Source organism: Myotis myotis, unplaced genomic scaffold (assembly GCF_014108235.1).
Source record: "Myotis myotis isolate mMyoMyo1 unplaced genomic scaffold, mMyoMyo1.p scaffold_m19_p_18, whole genome shotgun sequence".
NCBI lineage: Eukaryota > Metazoa > Chordata > Mammalia > Chiroptera > Vespertilionidae > Myotis > Myotis myotis.
In genome coordinates, this window is record NW_023416322.1 from 31485601 (window position 1) to 31507208 (window position 21608).

Consider the following 21608-nt stretch of genomic DNA (forward strand, 5'->3'; position numbering starts at 1 on the left):
AAGTTACCCACCAGCCAGCTAACCCAGTGTGGCCCAGTTTTCTTGGTTTGTTTTAAATGTGGCATGGCTGCCTGATGCTCCTGGCGGGGGACGGGGGGATCATGGACACATGCCTGGCGCTGAGACAGCCGCCTTGGCCTGTGCCCAGGTCTCCTCCCGACTCACAGTGGTGCCACCTGTGTCCCTTTGTGCATGTGAGGACTGCTGTTGTTGGGGGTTCTCTCCAGAGCAGAGAACAGTCATTATTGACAGCGACTCCTGGCTCCTTGGAATTTATCATAGTCCCCTGTCTTCTGGAATGTTCACCCCAGCTATTAGGTATTAGACTATGGCTACTTCCACCTCACTCTTGAATGAAAGCAAAAGAAAACCATTCTCTCTGTCCTCAGCTCTCCAGGCAGCCCTTTGGCTGGAGTCTCCTTGGTCTCCAAGGGCTGAAGGAACAAGGTCACCTTTAATGGGTTAGAAGGCATTATAGCCCTGAATAAAGTCCACTAGACAGAGAGGTTCTGCCTCCCTCGTGATCCTTTCCCTGGGTTCCATCTCCTGACCTGCAGGAGACAATGTGGCGCCTGATGGTTCTTTATCAGCTTCCTTCATCTCCTGTACCAGTCTGAGGTGGCTCACTGCAATCTTTATTGAATCTCTTCTGCAAACAAGTCACAGTCATGCAAAAACCCTTAAAGAGATAAGGATACAATGGGGACAACCTGGTCCCAGACATTTTGTATGGCTTCCTTGAAAAGGCCAGAGGAAGCCTAGCTAAAATCAACATCTGTATTTTAATATTCTTCAGTCTTAGCACTAACTTGCTTCCCTACACAGAACCCAAACACACACATAGTCTACAGCTAGAGTTATTTATAAATAAATAACTAAATAAATATACAAACAAATATTTACACACATATACTAGGTGTACTGGTTAATAATGCGGATTTTTTTCAATAGATGGAGTTACACATATGTTGATATATATGCAATTTGATATGTATGCTATATTGTTTTATTGACAACAAGCTTTAAAACTTCATATGTCAAATTTTCTAAAAGTGTTAACATCATAAATATTTTTATGCTTAAAAAATGTCGATTTTCGTGCCAAAAAAGACCATTTGCGGGAAGTTTTATTTCATTACTTTATTTTGAAGAAAAGTGCTGTTGAACACTTCAGGAAGCTTATGGTGAACACGCTCCATCTCAAGATACTTGTGAATGCTGGTTTAAATGCTTTAAAAATGATGATTTCGATGTGAAAGACAAAGAACGTCCAGGTGACCCAAAAAAGCTTGAAGACCAACAATTACAAGCATTATTGGATGAAAATGCATGTCAAACTCAAAAACAACTTGCAGAAAGATTAAACGTTGTTCAGCAAACAATTTCCGATCATTTACAAGCAATGGGAAAGATTTTAAAGGAAGGAAAATGGATGTCACTACAACTGAACGAAAGACAAATGGAAAACCGAAAAGTCATCAGTAAAATGTTGCTTCAACGGCACGAAAGAAAGTCTTTTTTGCATCGAATTGTGACTGGTGATGAAAAGTGGATTTATTTTGACAATCCCAAACACGCAAAATCATGGGTTAATCCAGGTCGACCATCAACATCTACTGCAAGGCCAAATCACTTTGGAAAGAAGACAATGCTCTGCGTTTGGTGGGATCAGGAAGGTGTGGTGTACAGTGGGGCCTTGACTTATGAGTTTCCCGTCTAACGAGTTTTTTGAGATACCAGCTGTCTCTGGGCTGATTTTTTGCATTGAGTTGGTAGAGTAATTTGAGTTAACGAGCTCCTTAACGAGCTCCTCAAGGCCCCACTGTATTATGAGCTTCTAAAACCAGATGAAACCGTTAATAGTAATTGCTACTGACAACAAGTTATCAATTTGAACCACACTTTGATCATAAAACGACCAGAATGGGCCAGAAGACACAGCAAAGTAATTTTGCTTCATGATGACACACCATCACACACTTCAAAAACAGTTAAAGACATGTTAAAAGATCTTGCCTGGGACGTGTTAACCCACCCACTGTATTCACCAGACCTTGCTCCTTCAGATGACCACTTGTTCTGGTCGATGGCACACGCACTTTCTGAGCAGCACTTTAAAATGTACAAAGAAGTGGAAAATTGGGTCTCTGAATGGTCTGCCTAAAACAAGAAAAGTTCTATTGGGACGGTATCCACAAATTACCTGAAAGATGGGGGAATGTGTCGCTAGCGATGGACATTACTTTGAACAAAGCACTTTTGATGTTTCTCCTGAAATTACCGTGTTTTCTTTTATTACAAAATCCACATTATTATCCAACTGGTTAATAGTGCAGATTAACTACCAACTGGTTAAAAGTGGATTGACTATTAACCGGTTAATAATTTGGATTAACTATCAACCTGTTAAAAGTGAGAATTTTGTAATCAAAGAAAACATGGTAATTTCAAGAGAAACATCAAAATGCTTTATTCAAAGTAATGCCCATCACTAGCAACCCAGGCATATGCTCTGACCAGGAATCAAACAGTGATCTCCTGGTTCTTAAGTCAATGCTCAACCACCGAGCCACACCAGTTGGGCTAGAATAGTGATTCTTCAAGGGAAGAGAGGCAGGGGCCTAGCTTCGGGGGTCCAGAAGCTTTTTGTGAACCCCCAGGGGAGATTTCAATGTCCTGTGGTTCCTTAGTGGTTACACTCAGCTGCCTGGACATGACCACCTGGTCACTTGTTTTATACCCCATTCACTGCCAGTTTGTTTAGCAGACACAGGGCTTGGCCCAGGTGGGTCCTCCATAGCTATATTGCAGAAGGACCTGCATGTTCAGACTCCCCTGGGCTCTGAGGAAGTGGTTTCATACTCCCTTGCTGCAGACAGTCTCCAGCAGAGGCCTGCTCCCTGAAGACACCCTTTGTCTGCTCAGCAATCCCTCATCTTGCAGTCTGCTGACTTGCTGAAAGAATCTCGTTCTGTAGCCCTTATGTCTGAGCCCTGCGTGTGCACATGCCCCAGGGGTGGGCAAACTTTTTGACTCAAGGGCCACAATGGGTTCTTAAACTGGACCGGAGGGCCGGAACAAAAGCATGGATGGAGTGTTTGTGTGAACTAATATAAATTCAAAGTAAACATCATTAACATAAAAGGGTATGGTCTTTTTATTTTTTATTTTTATTCATTTATCCGGCCTGCGGCCTTAGTTTGCCCAAGGCTGAGTCATGTCCAGTGCTGGCAGGATGCAGTGAGCACAGGAAGCATGCAGTTTGTTTAGAGGCCACAGGAGGCAGCACAGAGTTCTGTCTTAGAACCCAGCTGATGGGGGCTTGAATTCTGGCCCAACCACTTACCAACTATAGGACTTTGGCCAGGCACTTAACCTCTCTGGGTTTCTGTTTCCTCATTTGCTTAAACGGAGGTGGTGCTCCCCCTCCTGGAGGGATGAGGGCCACAACGCAAAGGACTGGTAAGGCCCTGAGTAGGAGTAACAACCCCAGGAAAATAAGGAAGAAAAGCATAGAATGCAAAAAAAAGCACACAGAGGCCCTGTGTGACTGGGGCCAACAGAGACCAAGGACATGCACCAGGAAGGGGGCATTACTGTGGAGGCACTATGCTGGCCTCCGGCAGAGGGTGTGGGTGCCCCTGATGCCACACATTGGGAGATGTCCCACATTGACCACATGCTGGGTTTGTCTGCACTGGCACCCATTGCATATCTGTGACACACTAGCGTCAGAGTATTGGTCTTCATATTGTTCTAACAGTTCTTTTTTTATTTGCTTGTAAAGAAGTGGTTTAAATAAATAATGTCCATAAAATAAGCTATAAAACAATGATTAAAAACCATATCATAATTGTTTTTTTACACACATGAACACACAGATAACACTACCTTCTTTGATAGTAGTTATCTCCCCGTGGTAAGAGTCACAGTCCATTCCTTCCTTCACGTAACATTTGTAGAGCACTGGGTCCATGCTGTGGTTATGATGGGTTCTGGGGATATGTTTGAACACACTCCAGGCAAAGCAACCCCTACCTTATAAAGATTATTTTCCAATTGTAGAGAGAGGAAATGGACAAGTGACCAAATACAAACAAAGGCCCTCAATTGTTATTGCTGATATGAAGTGAGCCAGAAGATAACCCTATAGATGGGATAGTCTGTGCCAGTGGTTCTCAACCTTGGCTGCACATTAGAATCACCTGGGAATCTTTTTAAAATCCTGATTTCTGGGCCTCGTCCTCCGGAAATTCTGTTTCTTTGTTACTATTGTTGTGGCCCCACCCCATAACAAAGAAAGAGAATTTCCGGAGGACGAGGCCCAGAAATCAGGATTTTAAAAAGATTCCCAGGTGATTGTAATGTGCAGCCAAGGTTGAGAACCACTGGTCTGTGCCTTCATGCTGATGTTGAGGCACAAAGATCCAGGGGCCCAGGAGTGGCAAGCCCCAAGATGGGGAGCACTGGACTTCTCCTGGGAACTGACACCCCTTAGCAGGGGTCTCTGACACCAGGGCAGTGAGTTTGGACTTTATTCTGGATGTGCTGAGTCACCACCAAAATTGGGGAGGGACCTGCTGCGATACCTAAACTGTAACATGACTTAAGCTCTTTTGAGAGAATCATGTGGAGAAAGTAATAGATGATTTGTTTTCGCTTCATGCCTTTATGCATTTCCACAAAAATTCTAGAAAGTGGTTGATTTAGCATCATAAAAAAACAGTCTTCATTTGATATATTGTGTATTGAATGCCTGTTTTCTTGCCTTAAGTGGCCCATCTTCTGGAGTTTCTATGAGTTTTTACTCTTGGGAGGTTCTGAACTATAGTCTTGGACATGGGGCCTGGAGAGCTAAGGCACGTAGCAGGAAACCCCTAGAAGAATTCCATTTGTCCCTGTTGGCCTAAAGTCCTCTCCTCTGAAGACGGGGTTTATTTCCTGACAGCACAGAGCTGGAGCTAGGTCCTGAGTGTAGATAGGTCGTGGCCTAATGGCCAAGAGAACCCCCAGGAACCCCATCTCTTCATAAGAAGTGATTCTCCTCATCTTTACACCACATACCCTGTCTGGATATTCCAGAGGAAAACATAACTTTCCATTTCTTGTCCTTAGAAATGAATCTCAGTCTAATATGAGGATAAACCCAGTCTACAGGTGGAGAAATTGAGATTCAGAGATGCTTGGCTGAGGACACAAAACAATAGGAAAAGGGGACCTGGTTGCTGAGCTGCCTCCCTCACCTCCCTGTGCCCAGGTCATGAGTGGGGCAATGGTGCCTGAGCCCTCAGAGCCCTCTGGTCAGGCAGGAGCTATCTATGTCTGTCTGTGAATAGGGGCCATGAAGGTTTGCTTTTTTACTTCAGGTGCCTGTGATAAGTCAGGGAGCGGCTGGAGGACTTTGACCAACTTCAGTGGTGGAATGAGTCCATCACCTTCAACCTAGGAAGTCAGCTAGTCTGGGACTGGTATAAAGGGTGCCCTTGCCCCTGCTCAGCTCAACATTCCACTAGAAGCCTGTCCAGCCATCCTTCCTGTGGGCCTGGTAAGTGTGAGCCAACCAGGGTTGGAACTGGGGGCCTCTAACAGGCAGAGCATGATGGAGGGACAGCCAGGCTGGGTGCAGGTATCTCTCATAGGCTGGATTCAGCTGCAGTGTGCTTCTAGAAAGGCTCCAGTCACAGTGCTGAGGGACAGGTGTCATGGGGTGGAGACAGAACAGACCCCTTGCACTGCCATGCTTCAGAAGTTCTGGTGAACTGGGGTAAGTCTGGCAAAATAGCGCTGCTCCTCATAGCCTTGCTCCAAAGGCTCCAAACTCTGACTGGGAGCTGAGGCTGGAGCTCTGGGTAATTCAGCATCACTCTTCTTTGTATCCTTTGGGACCAATCTGGCTCAGATTGAAAGTCGGGTGAGGGGTGTGGGAAGGTGGGCTGAGATGGGGAGGGGGTCTGCTCAGAGGCCTGAGTCCTGAGATTCCTGCTGGTGTGCTGTGAGTGTTGAATATTCCCAGATTCAAGACAGACTCAGTAGAAGGAGAAGGGGGCACCAGCTATGGGGGCAGAGGAACTTTCAGAACTGCCCTTTAAGGGAGAGGTGAATTCTGGGAGGGAGGATAGCAGGCTGCCTCAGGGAGTGGAAGTATAGAGGCCCTAGGAGGACAGAGCAGCAGGGACAAGAGGTTGTGGCACAGTGATGAGGTCCCACTCCTGGAATCAAGGATCACTGTTTCCACCTGCCCCACAGGTGCTGTGTGCCTAGAGATCAATTACTTCCCTCTCTGACATTGGCTTTCCTCACTGTAATTAAGATTGGAAAAGTTAATTTCATCTCTAGATGCCTATCCTATATAATATGCAAATCAACTGAATGGTGAAACCATCCATCTCTATGATGCACACTAACCACCAGGGGACAGACACTCAATGCAGAAGCTTTCCCCTGGTGGTCAGTGCATGCCCACAGGGGGAGTGCCACTCAGCCAGAAACCAGGCTCACAGGTAGTGAGCGAAGTGGCAGAGGTGGGAGCCTCTTCTGCCTCCTGTCAGTCAGACATCCCCCAAGGATTCCTGGACTGTGAGAGGGCACAGGCCAGGCTGAGGGACCCCCCACTTCCCTGAGTGCATGAATTTTGTGCATCAGGCCTCTAGTTTTCTATAAATTCTCTTAGAGTGTAGTTAAAATGTTCCTTGCCATTCTTTTTGAATTTTTAGAAATTTGTTTAATAAATCGGAATACTTACACAGTGCTTATCATGAGCTAGTTACCATGTGTGAACAAATCCATATAAACCTGCATACATTTACATATGTATGTATGCACCTTCATATGTATGTATCTTTATATAGTTGTTAACCCTTCCAATAGCCCTGAGAGAAGTGAGTGCAGAAAGTGAAGTAACTTGCTCAGTCACAAGGCTAGTTAATGGTTTACCAGGACTCCTATTCCAGGTGACCCTGGTCCAGAGTTCAAAGTTTTTGCCATAACAGTGTATTACTTTAGTTCTCTTTCTCCCCGTCCTGTCTTACCTCTACTGGTGTATTTTTTGTTTGCTTCCCCTTCTTTCCCCTTCCTTCCTTCCTTCCTTCCTTCCTTCCTTCCTTCCTTCCTTCCTTCCTTCCTTCCTTCCTTCCTTCCTTTCTTCTATTCTTTACTTGTCTCAGAAAGAGCTAAAATGCTTTACAAACATTTAGCTACAAATTATACACACACACACACACACACACACACACACACACACATGCACCTTAAATTAGGAAGGTGATCAGGGGGCAAAGGAAAAGCAGAGCAGGACATGAACTTAGCAGGAGGTTTACCTGGACCAGGAGGGTTTTAGGGGTCCTCATTTTTGTGTCTTTCTTCTTCCAGTTGGAATTCCAGCTCAGAATGTCTCAGCAGAAGCAGTGCTGCCCCCCACCCCAGCAGTGCTACCCCGTACCCATGCAGTGCTGCCCCCCACCCCAGCAGTGCTATCCCGCACCCATGCAGTGCTGCCCCCCACCCCAGCAGTGCTATCCGGCACCCATGCAGTGCTGCCCCCCACCCCAGCAGTGCTATCCGGCACCCATGCAGTGCTGCCCCCCTCCCCTGCAGTGCTATCTTGTACCCCAGCAGTGCTACTCTGCACCCATGCAGTGCTACACCCCACCCCAGAAAAACTGAGGTTGGACATGTGACCAGAAGCCAAGCTCCCAGGAAAAGCAGAGAAGAAGAAATCAACCACCTCCCTCCAACAGCCAGATGTCATCTGCACTCACCTACAACCAAGCTCTGAAAAAGGCAGCACCAGGCTGACAGCTTCCTCGATTTCTACCACTTCTTAACTGGCAGCTGCAATTTCCATCCCAGACAAGGATCTTGTCCTCACCTGTCGAATCGTCTTTGCTGACATGTACCTACATCGCCCTGTCGGCCTTTGGAAACCTGGCTAGCCTGCCCGGACACCCTACCCTCTCACTGTTCCCTTCTGCTCCTGTTTTCCAAACAATTAAATGTAATTCCTCTGGCACTGATGTCTGATTATTTTGCCGTTTGACAATTTTACATTCCTGCCAATGTGGTATTTTGCTCCTCAAACCTGAATCTCCAGCCAAGGGCTACATAGAGGAGGAGAAAGACTGAAGCAAATCATTGTAATTAGAGAACACACTTCAAGGGCTTATGAGTCAAAAGGAATTGAGCATAGGGGCTTAAACATTCACCCACAAGTAAAAGATCAATGTTTCTTCAAGTTAACCAAATGTATAATTAGAAGACAGTCTATGTAACATTGCTTAACCAATACCCACATATATACCAACAATATTTGACCAAAATCACAGTTCCCATTTTTCTTCAGTTGGGGATTCTCCTGGCCTATTTACCCACTACCAGCCTTTTTATTTTCATTTCCTACATTTATGGGGGACTGAAGTAGCCAGATAATTCATACACGCAAGTAATCCAAACTTCTTGTTTCTTATGGCTTCTACAACCCCCCAACTCACCTCACCCCTCTTAAAAAATAGTCAAACCTTTCTCTTAAAAAATAGTCTACAAATTAGGGCATCTGAACCTCCTCTCCTACACTTGTCTCCCCTTTCATGGCTCCCCTGGAGCTACTGAGAAGCAGCAGAAGAACCCAAAAGGAGCCAGCAGGGAAAATAACAAACAAAATGACTGGTTTATCCCCAACATATATTACAGGCCCTGGAGAATGTAGCATTAGCTAAAAACCAACGCTTTTTATCATTACTTCCCTGGCTGACTAGGTTCTTCTTCCTCCGCCAGACCTTCTTCAATGCCTTTGAGTTAGGCTCCATCCATCCATCCATCCATCTGTCTACCCATCCATCCATCCATCCATCCATCCACCCATTCACCCATCCACCCATCCACCCATCCATCCATTAATGAGTCCATCTATTCTATCCATCAACACATCAGTGCACCCTTCGTAGCACCTTCCCCTCCCATTTGCTCAGAATATGGTAGGTGCTATGGATGGACCCAGAGGGTAGTATGCCAAGTGAAATGTTAGAGGAAAACAAATACTGTATGATTTTACTTAGATGTGGAATCTAAAGAAGAAAACAAATGAACAAGGAAAACAAAACAGACTCATAGATACAGAGAACAAACCAATGGGTGCTAGAGCAGAGGTATTGGAAGGATGGGTGAAAAAGAGGAAAGGGATTAAGAAGCACAGAAACACAGCACAAGGCCCCTAGCCTCTTGGTTTAAGCATACCCATAAGAAGATTTAACTGAGACTCCCAAGATAAGAATTAGACAAGGTGGCATCCAATTGAGGGATGACTGGGCAGGACGGGTCCCTCGTTCCTGCTCTCAGAGTTCAAAGGAGACAGAGAGGGAACAATGAGGGCTGTTGAGGGGAGGAAGGAGAACTTGGCCATCTCTGTCATCATGACATCAACTACAGGGCTCCCAGAAATATCTTTCCGTAGGAATGCCTGGAGAAGGTGGGATTTAGAATAGAATGACAATGGGATTTGCCAGTCAGGGAGGAGTGCATTCCACAACGGGGCACAGCATGAGCCACTGCCATGAGTGCCCTGTGTGCTCAGGAGAGCCAGACCTCCAGCATCTAAGCCCTGGTCCATGGTGGTTAGAGAGTGTGGCCTCTGTAGTCACCTACACCAGCTGGATACCCAGAAGATGGCTCCAATCTTGTGACCTATGGCTCATAATCATGTCCCCCGGAGTGTGACATTCAACAGAAACTCAAGTAAAACATATAAAACGCATTGACAAGTTATGTAAACCTTACCTGAACTCCCTGAAAATGATAAGAAGTTCTAAACTTCCCCACTTTTAGACATCACCTACAGCACACTATCCAAATGTCTTTCTTCTTGCCCCCACCCCCCTTACATAAACTTTCCTTTCTCATTTGGATTCTCACTCCCTTTTTCCTTCCCCTCCCTCACTCAGCAGCTAAACATCAGGTTTAATTTTGCCTCTCTGGGCTTCATTTTATTTTCTCCTCTACCATATGTGCACAGGTGCTTGTGTGTGGACCATCCTGTTGATTTTTCTCTTATGTCCATTATACTGGGTCTGGGTCCCAGAACCACCCATCTTGTGCTGTGTGACCTGAGATGAGTTACATAACTTCTTAGGTCTTACTTTTCTCATCTGTATTGAGGGGAGAAGAACATCTCTTGGGGTTAAAGGGGAGGGGTGCATTTCAATGAGACACATAAATAAATAACAAGCATAGCATGATCCATAATAAGTGTTTGATCAATGTTAGCTATTGTCTTGATTAGTATTCTCCATGTCCTTTAGGCAGCAAGCCCACAGGCAGCACCTTCTGTTTATTCCCACCAGCCTGAGGACAGGAGCTCTAGACCTTTAGTGACACAAAGGTATGAGGAACAGGGCCCATTTTAGGGGCAAAGGCAAGAACTAGTTAAGGAAAACAAAGGGTCTGAGTGGGTGTCACAGAGAGAAACAAGGTCCCATGTGCAAGTCCCAGCCGGGTTATTATGTATCTTCTTTAATAAGGACAAAAACAATCATAGTTAATAGAGTATGATTAGTATTTCTTCAATTATATTTGGTCCCCAATATTCTATTTCTGCCCCTATCACACTCATAATTTTTGCCCAGCTCAGGGATACACACTCATATATGTTCACACATTCACAAAAATCACACATATAGGGTTGTTAGTCAAAGTAAAATCTACAGCTTTGGAGACTGGCATTGGGCATGAGAGCAGAAGCTGGAACAGCATTCCAGAGGCCCCTGCTGTGATAGGCACTGCTCCCAGTTTCCTGAGGGCATTGGAGAATGAGCTGGTCATCCAGGGTGGTGGCAGGACCACTGGTGGGCAGGGGAGTGGGTATAGTGGCTATTTGCCATCTGTTGCTGAGGCAAATCAATTGTAATTCAGAAGTAGTTTTCATGGTTGAAGCATGCATTCAGCAACACCTGTGCATACCTTTGCGAACCTGCTGAATGTCAGCCCTGTGCACACTCACTCTTGCACACCCATGCATGCACCCACTCTCACATTCATATTCCCACACATATACATTCATGAACTCTCACATGAGGTCACAACTCACCACACACTACACATAATCACATACACTCAATCATATTCAAACACATGTTCACACACACTCAGACACCTGAACACATAAACACAGACACTGTCATTGTCCCTGAAGTGCATGGCCCCTGAGCAGAGTCCAGCCCCTGTTCTCAAGTTCAGTGGCCTGGCCTGTCACCTTTCCCCAGGTGCCAGATTTCAGTGGGGATATCTAATCATCAACCTTGAGTGTATTTCCACAGGACAAAGTTCCAAGGTTGAAGGGTGTGGTGCTAAGGGCTTGGAAGGAGGGGTGCCTTCCTCCAAGAAGAATAGAGCTACAGGACATATGTAATACTTTCAAAAATGAAGAAATGTTTATAAAAAGAATAGAGCTATATATTCTGAGTAAAGAAAGACCGTGGAAGGGTGTGTGTGTAGGAAAAGAATACCCACCCGTCTTGGAGCCTCGCAGACCTGGGTTCAATCCCCTCTTCCTTATCTTAATTGAGTAACCTTGGCCAACTTAGCTTCTCTAAGCTGTAAAATATGAATAATCAAGCTTCACAATCAGAATTAGAAGCTCAGGGAGGCAGACAGTGGTGGTCTGCCCATCCCTCGTCTGCTCCTTCACAAGTCCCCTGGGAAAGTGAGGACACCTCTGTCACTGGGTGGGCCACCTACCCTGCTCTGCCTCAGGGGGGATTCCCAAATGGTGATGGCTTTCACAGGGAGGCCCCAGCTCTAGCCACCAGGAATCCGGTGGATGGGGCCTGGCCTGTTGATGTTAATGAATAATTGTCTAGCTCATAGGATACTCTTCTTAGGGGTGCCTATACAGCAATCTCTTTGGTTTTATACTATTAGTTCCATGTTCCCAGATGGGCTTTCTTTGCTCTACTAAATCAGGCCCTGCTTTCCAAAGTTACCCACCAGCCAGCTAACCCAGTGTGGCCCAGTTTTCTTGGCTTGTTTTAAATGTGGCATGGCTGCCTGATGCTCCTGGCGGGGGGCGGGGGGATCATGGACAGATGCCTGGCGCTGAGACAGCCGCCTTGGCCTGTGCCCAGGTCTCCTCCCGACTCACAGTGGTGCCACCTGTGTCCCTTTGTGCATGTCAGGGCTGCTGTTGTTGGGGGTTCTCTCCAGGGCAGAGAACAGTCATTATTGACAGCAACTCCTGGCTCCTTGGAATTTATCATAGTCCCCTGTCTTCTGGAATGTTCACCCCAGCTATTAGGTATTAGACTATGGCTACTTCCACCTCACTCTTGAATGAAAACAAAAGGAAACCATTCTCTCTGTCCTCAGCTCTCCAGGTAGCCCTTTGGCTGGAGTCTCCTTAGTCCCCAAGGGCTGAGGGAACAAGGTCACCTTCAATGGGCTAGAAGGCATCATAGCTCCGAATAAAGTGCACTAGACAGAGAGGTTCTGCCTCCCTCGTGATCCTTTCCCTGGGTTCCATCTCCTGACCTGCAGGAGATAATGTGGCGCCTGCTGGTTCTTTATCAGCTTCCTTCATCTCCTGTCTCAGTCTGAGGTGACTCACTGTGATCTTTATTTAATCTCTTCTTCAAACTAGTTACAGTCATGCAAAAGCCTTAAAGAGGTAAGGCTGGAATGGGGACTCTCAGGTACCAGACATTTTGTATGGCTTCCTTGAAAAGGCACAGAGCAAGCGTAGCTAAAATAAACATCTATATTTTAATATTCCTCAATCTTAGCACTAACCTGCTTCCCTACACAGAACCCAAACACACACATAGTCTACAGCTAGTGTTATTTATAAGTAAATAACTAAATAAATATACAAACAAATATTTACACACATATACTAGGTGTACTGGTTAATAATGCGGATTTTTTTCAATAGATGGAGTTACACATATGTTGATATATATGCAATTTGATATGTATGCTATATTGTTTTATTGACAACAAGCTTTAAAACTTCATATGTCAAATTTTCTAAAAGTGTTAACATCATAAATATTTTTATGCTTAAAAAATGTCGATTTTCGTGCCAAAAAAGACCATTTGCGGGAAGTTTTATTTCATTACTTTATTTTGAAGAAAAGTGCTGTTGAACACTTCAGGAAGCTTATGGTGAACACGCTCCATCTCAAGATACTTGTGAATGCTGGTTTAAATGCTTTAAAAATGATGATTTCGATGTGAAAGACAAAGAACGTCCAGGTGACCCAAAAAAGCTTGAAGACCAACAATTACAAGCATTATTGGATGAAAATGCATGTCAAACTCAAAAACAACTTGCAGAAAGATTAAACGTTGTTCAGCAAACAATTTCCGATCATTTACAAGCAATGGGAAAGATTTTAAAGGAAGGAAAATGGATGTCACTACAACTGAACGAAAGACAAATGGAAAACCGAAAAGTCATCAGTAAAATGTTGCTTCAACGGCACGAAAGAAAGTCTTTTTTGCATCGAATTGTGACTGGTGATGAAAAGTGGATTTATTTTGACAATCCCAAACACGCAAAATCATGGGTTAATCCAGGTCGACCATCAACATCTACTGCAAGGCCAAATCACTTTGGAAAGAAGACAATGCTCTGCGTTTGGTGGGATCAGGAAGGTGTGGTGTACAGTGGGGCCTTGACTTATGAGTTTCCCGTCTAACGAGTTTTTTGAGATACCAGCTGTCTCTGGGCTGATTTTTTGCATTGAGTTGGTAGAGTAATTTGAGTTAACGAGCTCCTTAACGAGCTCCTCAAGGCCCCACTGTATTATGAGCTTCTAAAACCAGATGAAACCGTTAATAGTAATTGCTACTGACAACAAGTTATCAATTTGAACCACACTTTGATCATAAAACGACCAGAATGGGCCAGAAGACACAGCAAAGTAATTTTGCTTCATGATGACACACCATCACACACTTCAAAAACAGTTAAAGACATGTTAAAAGATCTTGCCTGGGACGTGTTAACCCACCCACTGTATTCACCAGACCTTGCTCCTTCAGATGACCACTTGTTCTGGTCGATGGCACACGCACTTTCTGAGCAGCACTTTAAAATGTACAAAGAAGTGGAAAATTGGGTCTCTGAATGGTCTGCCTAAAACAAGAAAAGTTCTATTGGGACGGTATCCACAAATTACCTGAAAGATGGGGGAATGTGTCGCTAGCGATGGACATTACTTTGAACAAAGCACTTTTGATGTTTCTCCTGAAATTACCGTGTTTTCTTTTATTACAAAATCCACATTATTATCCAACTGGTTAATAGTGCAGATTAACTACCAACTGGTTAAAAGTGGATTGACTATTAACCGGTTAATAATTTGGATTAACTATCAACCTGTTAAAAGTGAGAATTTTGTAATCAAAGAAAACATGGTAATTTCAAGAGAAACATCAAAATGCTTTATTCAAAGTAATGCCCATCACTAGCAACCCAGGCATATGCTCTGACCAGGAATCAAACAGTGATCTCCTGGTTCTTAAGTCAATGCTAAACCACCGAGCCACACCAGTTGGGCTAGAATAGTGATTCTTCAAGGGAAGAGAGGCAGGGGCCTAGCTTCGGGGGTCCAGAAGCTTTTTGTGAACCCCCAGGGGAGATTTCAATGTCCTGTGGTTCCTTAGTGGTTACACTCAGCTGCCTGGACATGACCACCTGGTCACTTGTTTTATGCCCCATTCACTGCCAGTTTGTTTAGCAGACACAGGGCTTGGCCCAGGTGGGTCCTCCATAGCTATATTGCAGAAGGACCTGCATGTTCAGACTCCCCTGGGCTCTGAGGAAGTGGTTTCATACTCCCTTGCTGAAGACAGTCTCCAGCAGAGGCCTGCTCCCTGAAGACACCCTTTGTCTGCTCAGCAATCCCTCATCTTGCAGTCTGCTGACTTGCTGAAAGAATCTCGTTCTGTAGCCCTTATGTCTGAGCCCTGCGTGTGCACATGCCCCAGGGGTGGGCAAACTTTTTGACTCAAGGGCCACAATGGGTTCTTAAACTGGACCGGAGGGCCGGAACAAAAGCATGGATGGAGTGTTTGTGTGAACTAATATAAATTCAAAGTAAACATCATTAACATAAAAGGGTATGGTCTTTTTTTTTTTTTTTTTTTTTTATTCATTTATCCGGCCTGCGGCCTTAGTTTGCCCAAGGCTGAGTCATGTCCAGTGCTGGCAGGATGCAGTGAGCACAGAAAGCATGCAGTTTGTTTAGAGGCCACAGGAGGCAGCACAGAGTTCTGTCTTAGAACCCAGCTGATGGGGGCTTGAATTCTGGCCCAACCACTTACCAACTACAGGACTTTGGACAGGGCACTTAACCTCTCTGGGTTTCAGTTTCCCCATTTGCTAAATGGAGGTGGTGCTCCCCCTCCTGCAGGGATGGGGGCAACAATGCAGAGACTTGCATTTTATGTCTTAGCTATTCAGTAAATGGAGGCCATGCAGCGAGAGCTTCTACTGCTCCCAGTCCAGGTCGGCTCGCCTGAATGCCACTGTGTCCTTTCCCACTGCCCACCCTATGTATGCACTGACTCAAACCACTGAATCTACATGGAACCCTATTGCCAAGTATTACTGTCAAGGGGACCTTGGGAAGGCACTGGCTCCAATAGAGAAGCAGCGGGTCCCTCCCTCCAGGTTAGGTGTCGTCCAGCTCGAGATGCCATCGGAATGAGAACAGTACGGGCTGAGGCCCTTAAATCCTCTGCCTGTGAAGTGAGGTGAGGGATCACTGGGGTGTCCTGTGGCCTTGGGTTGGTACCAGCCTCTGAGGCAGGGACTCTGCTGCAATTGAAAACTGCTGCACTAGCTTGGCAGGCCCAGCAGGTGGCACTCTGCCCCAACTACCCAGGGGCTGTTGTGGGTTGTGGTTTGGCTCAAGGTCCAGTGGCCAGAGTGAAAACAAGAGATGGTTTATTTAGCTTCCCAACCACAGACAGAACGTCATTTGTAGGAAAATATCGGTTGCCTGCAAACAGATGGTCCTTGTTGGGTGCTGGGTAGGCCCTCATTGCCTTCTCCATTTCCCTTCCCCTCCCCTCCTCCTATATCCTACCTCTGGGTATAGGCACACACACCCGCACAAGCCCATACACAGGGGCACGTACACACACCTGAGTCACTCTCTTGGCTACCAGTTAATAGACAAGAGACTTAAGCAGTTCTTTCCCCTTTGGCCAGAATCAAGCAGAACTAAGAGTGGAATCTTTTTGGGAGAAGGAAGTCGGGGGCGGGAGGCGGGGGGAGGGGGGCTAAGTTATGCCTCAGTAACCAGTAAGTCCCACATCTCAGTGACATCAAACAATAAAGGTTTGTTTCCTGCTTCCCTTACCTGTACCAAGGGTCAGCTGCAGTCCTGCTGCACGTTAATTTAAATTCAGGACGCTGGGTGTCAGTGCAGCCCAACCTGGAACAGGGCCCGTCTCATGGCAGAGAGGAAAAAGAGCATGCTGAACCAGGGCTCTTCACATTTACATTTTATGGGCAAAGCACGTCATAGGCCAGGGCTGCCATCATCAACGGGGCAGGGAAGGGTACTCTCTGGGGGAGAGGGTCACAGGCAGCAAAGGCTTTATGAACGTCGCACAATCTGCCTCACCCGCCTAAGAGAGTCTTGGAAAGCCACCCCCTGGAATTATTGATCCCAGTGTTGTCTTCTTTTGAACTGTGAGTCTCATCCCAGAAAACCCAACCAAGCTTTACCAAGTTCTATATGCGAAGGACCGCTAAGGCCCGCCGTAGGAGGAACAACCACAGGAAGAACGGGCTGCAAACAAAGCACACAGAGGCCCTATTTGACTGAGGCCAACAGAGAGCAAGGAAACCCACCAGGAAGGGGGAGCCCAGTGATGTGGAGGCACCTGGGCTCAGCTTCAGCAGAGGATGTGAGTGCCCCTGACTGCCACACATTGGGAGATGCCCTGCACTGACCATATGCTTGGTTTGTCTGCTCTCGCACTCATTGCATAGCTGTGATGGACAAGGTACAACACTACTACATACAGGCATCAAGGAAAGGCAGGGGATGCCCTGCCCTCAAGGAGCTCCCGGTTAACAGAGGGACAGACGGTGGATATCTAGCTCGCATCAGCAGATTCAGTCCTAGGACAGGGGTTTCCTACGCAGGCATGAATGCTGCCTCGTGACACCAAATGAGGGCTGTTCAGAAAAGAAATGAGCTAGTTCCCAAAGTTCTAAGACTTGTCAGGCACAGCTGAGGGGCAGATCACTTCTCAGAGGGAGTAGCTTGTTGGCAGGAGAATGAGAAAAACAGCCCATTATTTTAAAAAACAAACACTGTGAATAGTCATCATGGCTTATGGTTGGAGCAGTACAGGATGGTGGGATTACTGGGAAGAGACTAGAAGCTTTCTCAGAGAGGGGCAGAGTGTGGAGGGCCTTTAAAACCCTGTCAGCAATCTTGGACTTGATCCGGAGGCCTGTGGAGAATCACAGAAGGGTTTGGACATGGAATGGCTTGGTTACGATGGATACAAGGCATTGTCTGGCCCCTTCTCATCCAACTCAGGCGATGGCTGTGGCCGGGTGATGTATTTGTATGTCAGTCTGTTGAGAGTAGATAGAGGCCAATCACAGCACTGAGCCCTAGGAGCCTTGGTCCAACGTGGGGGTCTCAGTCATCACCTGCATAGTCTGAGGCTGGGTCTCACAGCCCTTGCCTGCAGCCTCTGCAGCCACTTCCCCAAGGAAGATCTTCATGGTCAGAGAACAGAGCATTGACTGAACAAACTGGACCAACTAGTGGTATCTGCTAATTTATCTGTTTGCTTTAGTTCCCTATCTCAGCCACCATCACAGAGGCCCCTTTCTCTGACCTGAGGGACAGCTATGAGTCCCAGTTCACCATCCCTAGGGCCCAAGGTCCAGTGAACAACCAAGCTCCCCAGTGGGTAGTGACATAAGTGAAATGTTCTCTTTCCCCAACCATCTTCTTCTAGGAAGAGAGCTACTGTTTCACCGTGGCTATCTCTGGCTGGACTTTGCTTGAGGTTACCTCTACTGAGCTCAGTAAACCAGGAATGGTGATCACAGAGGACTCCTAGAAGAAGAAAGAAAGTTAGTGAATACTTGTCCAGCTCAAAGATACTCTTCTTAGGGGTGCTTATACAGAGCAATCTCTGGTTTCATACCATGAGTCCTAGGTCCCCAATTGGGCTTTCTTTGCTCTACTAAACCAGATCCTGCTTCCCAAAATCAGCCAGCCAGCTAACCAGTCAGTCAGTCAGTTGGTCAACCACTAAACTAGTCAGTCAGTCATTTAGAACACTAGCCAATCAGTCAGCTTGTTTGTTAGCTCATTTCTTATTTATACACTCACTTACTCCTTCCTTCTTTCACTCACTCTCTGACTCACTCACTCAGCAACATCCTTTAGTAATTGGACCACCCACTCACTGATTAGCTAGTCTATCAGCTGGCCAAACACCAATTTTTACCAGAGTGTAAGTTATATCCTGAACATCCTTCCTGCCCTTAGGAATCTAGCAGTTTGGGTACAAAGACACATACACACATTCACACACCCAGGTACCAAGGCCTCCTCTATGGGTAATGGTTGATTTCAACACATGTCTTCAAGTTTGAGAGATATAAAGACAGTGGGTGTGGTTGGGATAAACTGGAAGAGCTAATTGGAGAGGGCAAGCATCAACCTGAACTTGAAAAGATGGATTAGCCCAGAAAAAATCTTGGTACTTCATTGGTTCTGATTGTAAAGCCAAAATGTCTAACAATAGGTTTACCATTCAATTCAACTCATTCATTTATAAATCATTTACCATTTGTTTTGTTTGTTTGTTTTTACTTTTTTATTGTTTAAAGTATTACATATGTCTCCTTTTTCCCCAGTTGACACCCCCCCCAACCAACCACCACTCTCAACCCCCAGGACAAGCCCCCACCGCCCCAGTGTCTGTGTCTAATGGTTATGCTAATATGGATGCATATAAGTCCTTTGGTTGATTTCTAACTGCCCCCCCTCCACCTCCCCTGCCTCTCTCCCAGGTTGGACAGTCTGTTCAGTGTTACCTGGTCTCTGGATCTATTTTTGTTCATCAGTTTATGTTGTTCATTATATCCCACATATGAGTGAGATCATGTGATATTTATCTTTCTCAGACTGGCTTATTTCGCTTAGCATAATGCTCTCCAGTCCCATCCATGCTGCTGCAAATGGTAAAAGTTCCTTCTTTTTTATAGCGGCATAGCATTCCATTGTATAGATGTACCACAGTTTTTTTAATTCACTCATCTGCTGACGGGCACTTAGGCTGTTTCCAAATCTTAGCTATTATAAATTGTGCTGCCATGAACATAAGCTAGGGTGCATATATCCTTTCTGATAGGTGTTTTTGGTTTCTTGGGATATAGTCCTAGAAGTGGGATTACTGGGTCAAATGGGAGTTCCATTTTTAACTTTTTGAGGAAACTCCGTACTGTTTTCCACAGTGGCTGCACCAGTCTGCATTTCCACTAACAGTGCACAAGGGTTCCTTTTTCTCCACATCCTCCTCAGCAATTGTCATTTGTTGATTTGTTGATGATAGCCTTTCTGACAGGTGTGAGATGGTACTTCATTGTTGTTTTGATTTGCATCTCTTGGATGATTACTGACTTTGAACATGTTTTCATATGTCTCTTAGCCTTCTGTATGTCCTCTTTGGAAAAGTGTCTATTTAGGTCCTTTGCCCATTTTTTGATTGGATTGTTTATCTTCCTTTTGTTAAGTTGTATGAGTTCCCTGTAGATTTTGGAGATTAAACCCCTATCTGAGATAGCATTGGCAAATATGTTCTTCCATGCAGTGGGCTTTCTTGTTGTTTTGTTGATGGTTTCTTTTGCTGTGCAGAAGATTTTTATTTTGATGTAATCCCATTTGTTTATTTTCTCCTTAGTTTCCATTGCTCTAGGACAGCGGTTCTCAACCTGTGGGTAGCGACCCCTTTGGGGGTCGAACGACCCTTTCACAAGGGTCGCCTAAGACTATCGGAAAACACATATATAATTACATATTGTTTTTGTTATTAATCACTATGCTTTAATTATGTTCAATTTGTAACAATGAAAATACATCCTGCATATCAGATATTTACATTATGATTCATAACAGTAGCAAAATTACAGTTACGAAGTAGCAACAAAAATAATTTTATGGTTGGGGGTCACCACAACATGAGGAACTGTATTAAAGGGTCGCGGCATTAGGAAGGTTGAGAACCACTGCTCTAGGAGCTATATCAGTAAAGATATTGCTAAGACATATGTCTGATATTTTGCTGCCTATGGAGTCTTCTAAGATTTTTATGGTTTCCCATCTTACATTTAAGTCCTTTAACCACTTTGAGTTTATTTTTCTGTATGGTGTAAGTTGGTGATCTAGTTTCATTTTTTTTGCATGTATCTGACCAGTTTTCCCATCAACATTTATTGAAGAGACTGTCTTGACTTCCTTGTATGCTCTTGCCTCCTTTGTGAAATATTAATTGAGCATAATGGCTTGGGTCTATTTCTGAGTTCTCTTTTCTGTTCCATTGGTCTATATGTCTGTTCTTGTGCCAGTACCAGACAGTCTTGAGAACCATGGCTTTGTAATATAGCTTGATATCTGGTATTGTGATCCCTCCAACTTTGTTTCACCCATTTGTTTTTGCATTCATTTGTTCATATTGAATGAATACAATATATCTTTGGCTACAATGGCTGGATAAATGGTAAGCACATGAATATATATAATGAAGGTTTAACAGCTCCTACCATCATGAAACTTACATTTAATGCTAAAATAAATAAGTAAATAGATATTTTATTATTTATATGTATATCAAGTCAAAAAATTATATGAAAAGTTCTTTAAATAGGTATAAATAAAAAACTGTGGGTGTTCTGCAGAAGAGAACAGTCTATTGGGAAAGACCAACAAAAGAGATCATGGAGAAAGTAACATTTAAAATGATTCCTAAAGATTACTTTGAGCCTTGGCTGTTGTTGTTCAGTGGGTAGAGGGTAGGCCCTTGCACTAAAGAATTGTAGGTTCCATTCCTGATCATGGGAAAGTACCTGGGTTACAGGTTCAATTCCCAGTCTTGGTCAGGGAATCGAACACACACAGCACATGTTGCGGAGGCAAATAATTGATGTGTTTCTCTTCTCTTCTCTTCTCTTCTCTTCTCTTCTCTTCTCTTCTCTTCTCTTCTCTTCTCTTCTCTTCTCTTCTCTCTCTCTCCCCTATTCCACTCTTTCTTAAAAAAATCAATGGAAAAAATATCCTTGGGTGAGGATTAATGACAACAAAAAATATTACCTTGCATTTCACTGGGAAATTTGGGAGTAGAGGGCCATCATTGATGGAATGATTTGAGGAAAGAAAGCACGAGGTGAGTTTTGGAAACAGTTTATACTCTCTGTACTTCTTCAAGTGCTTCATCATTATTCTCACACGAAACCCCAGCACATCACTCCCTGCTTTAGGCTAAACCAGAGAAGGTGACTATCTACACACCTTTGGCCACGCAGCCCTCCCATCGCAGATGTCTCTAATCTATTATAGTGCTCTCTCTGATTGAGC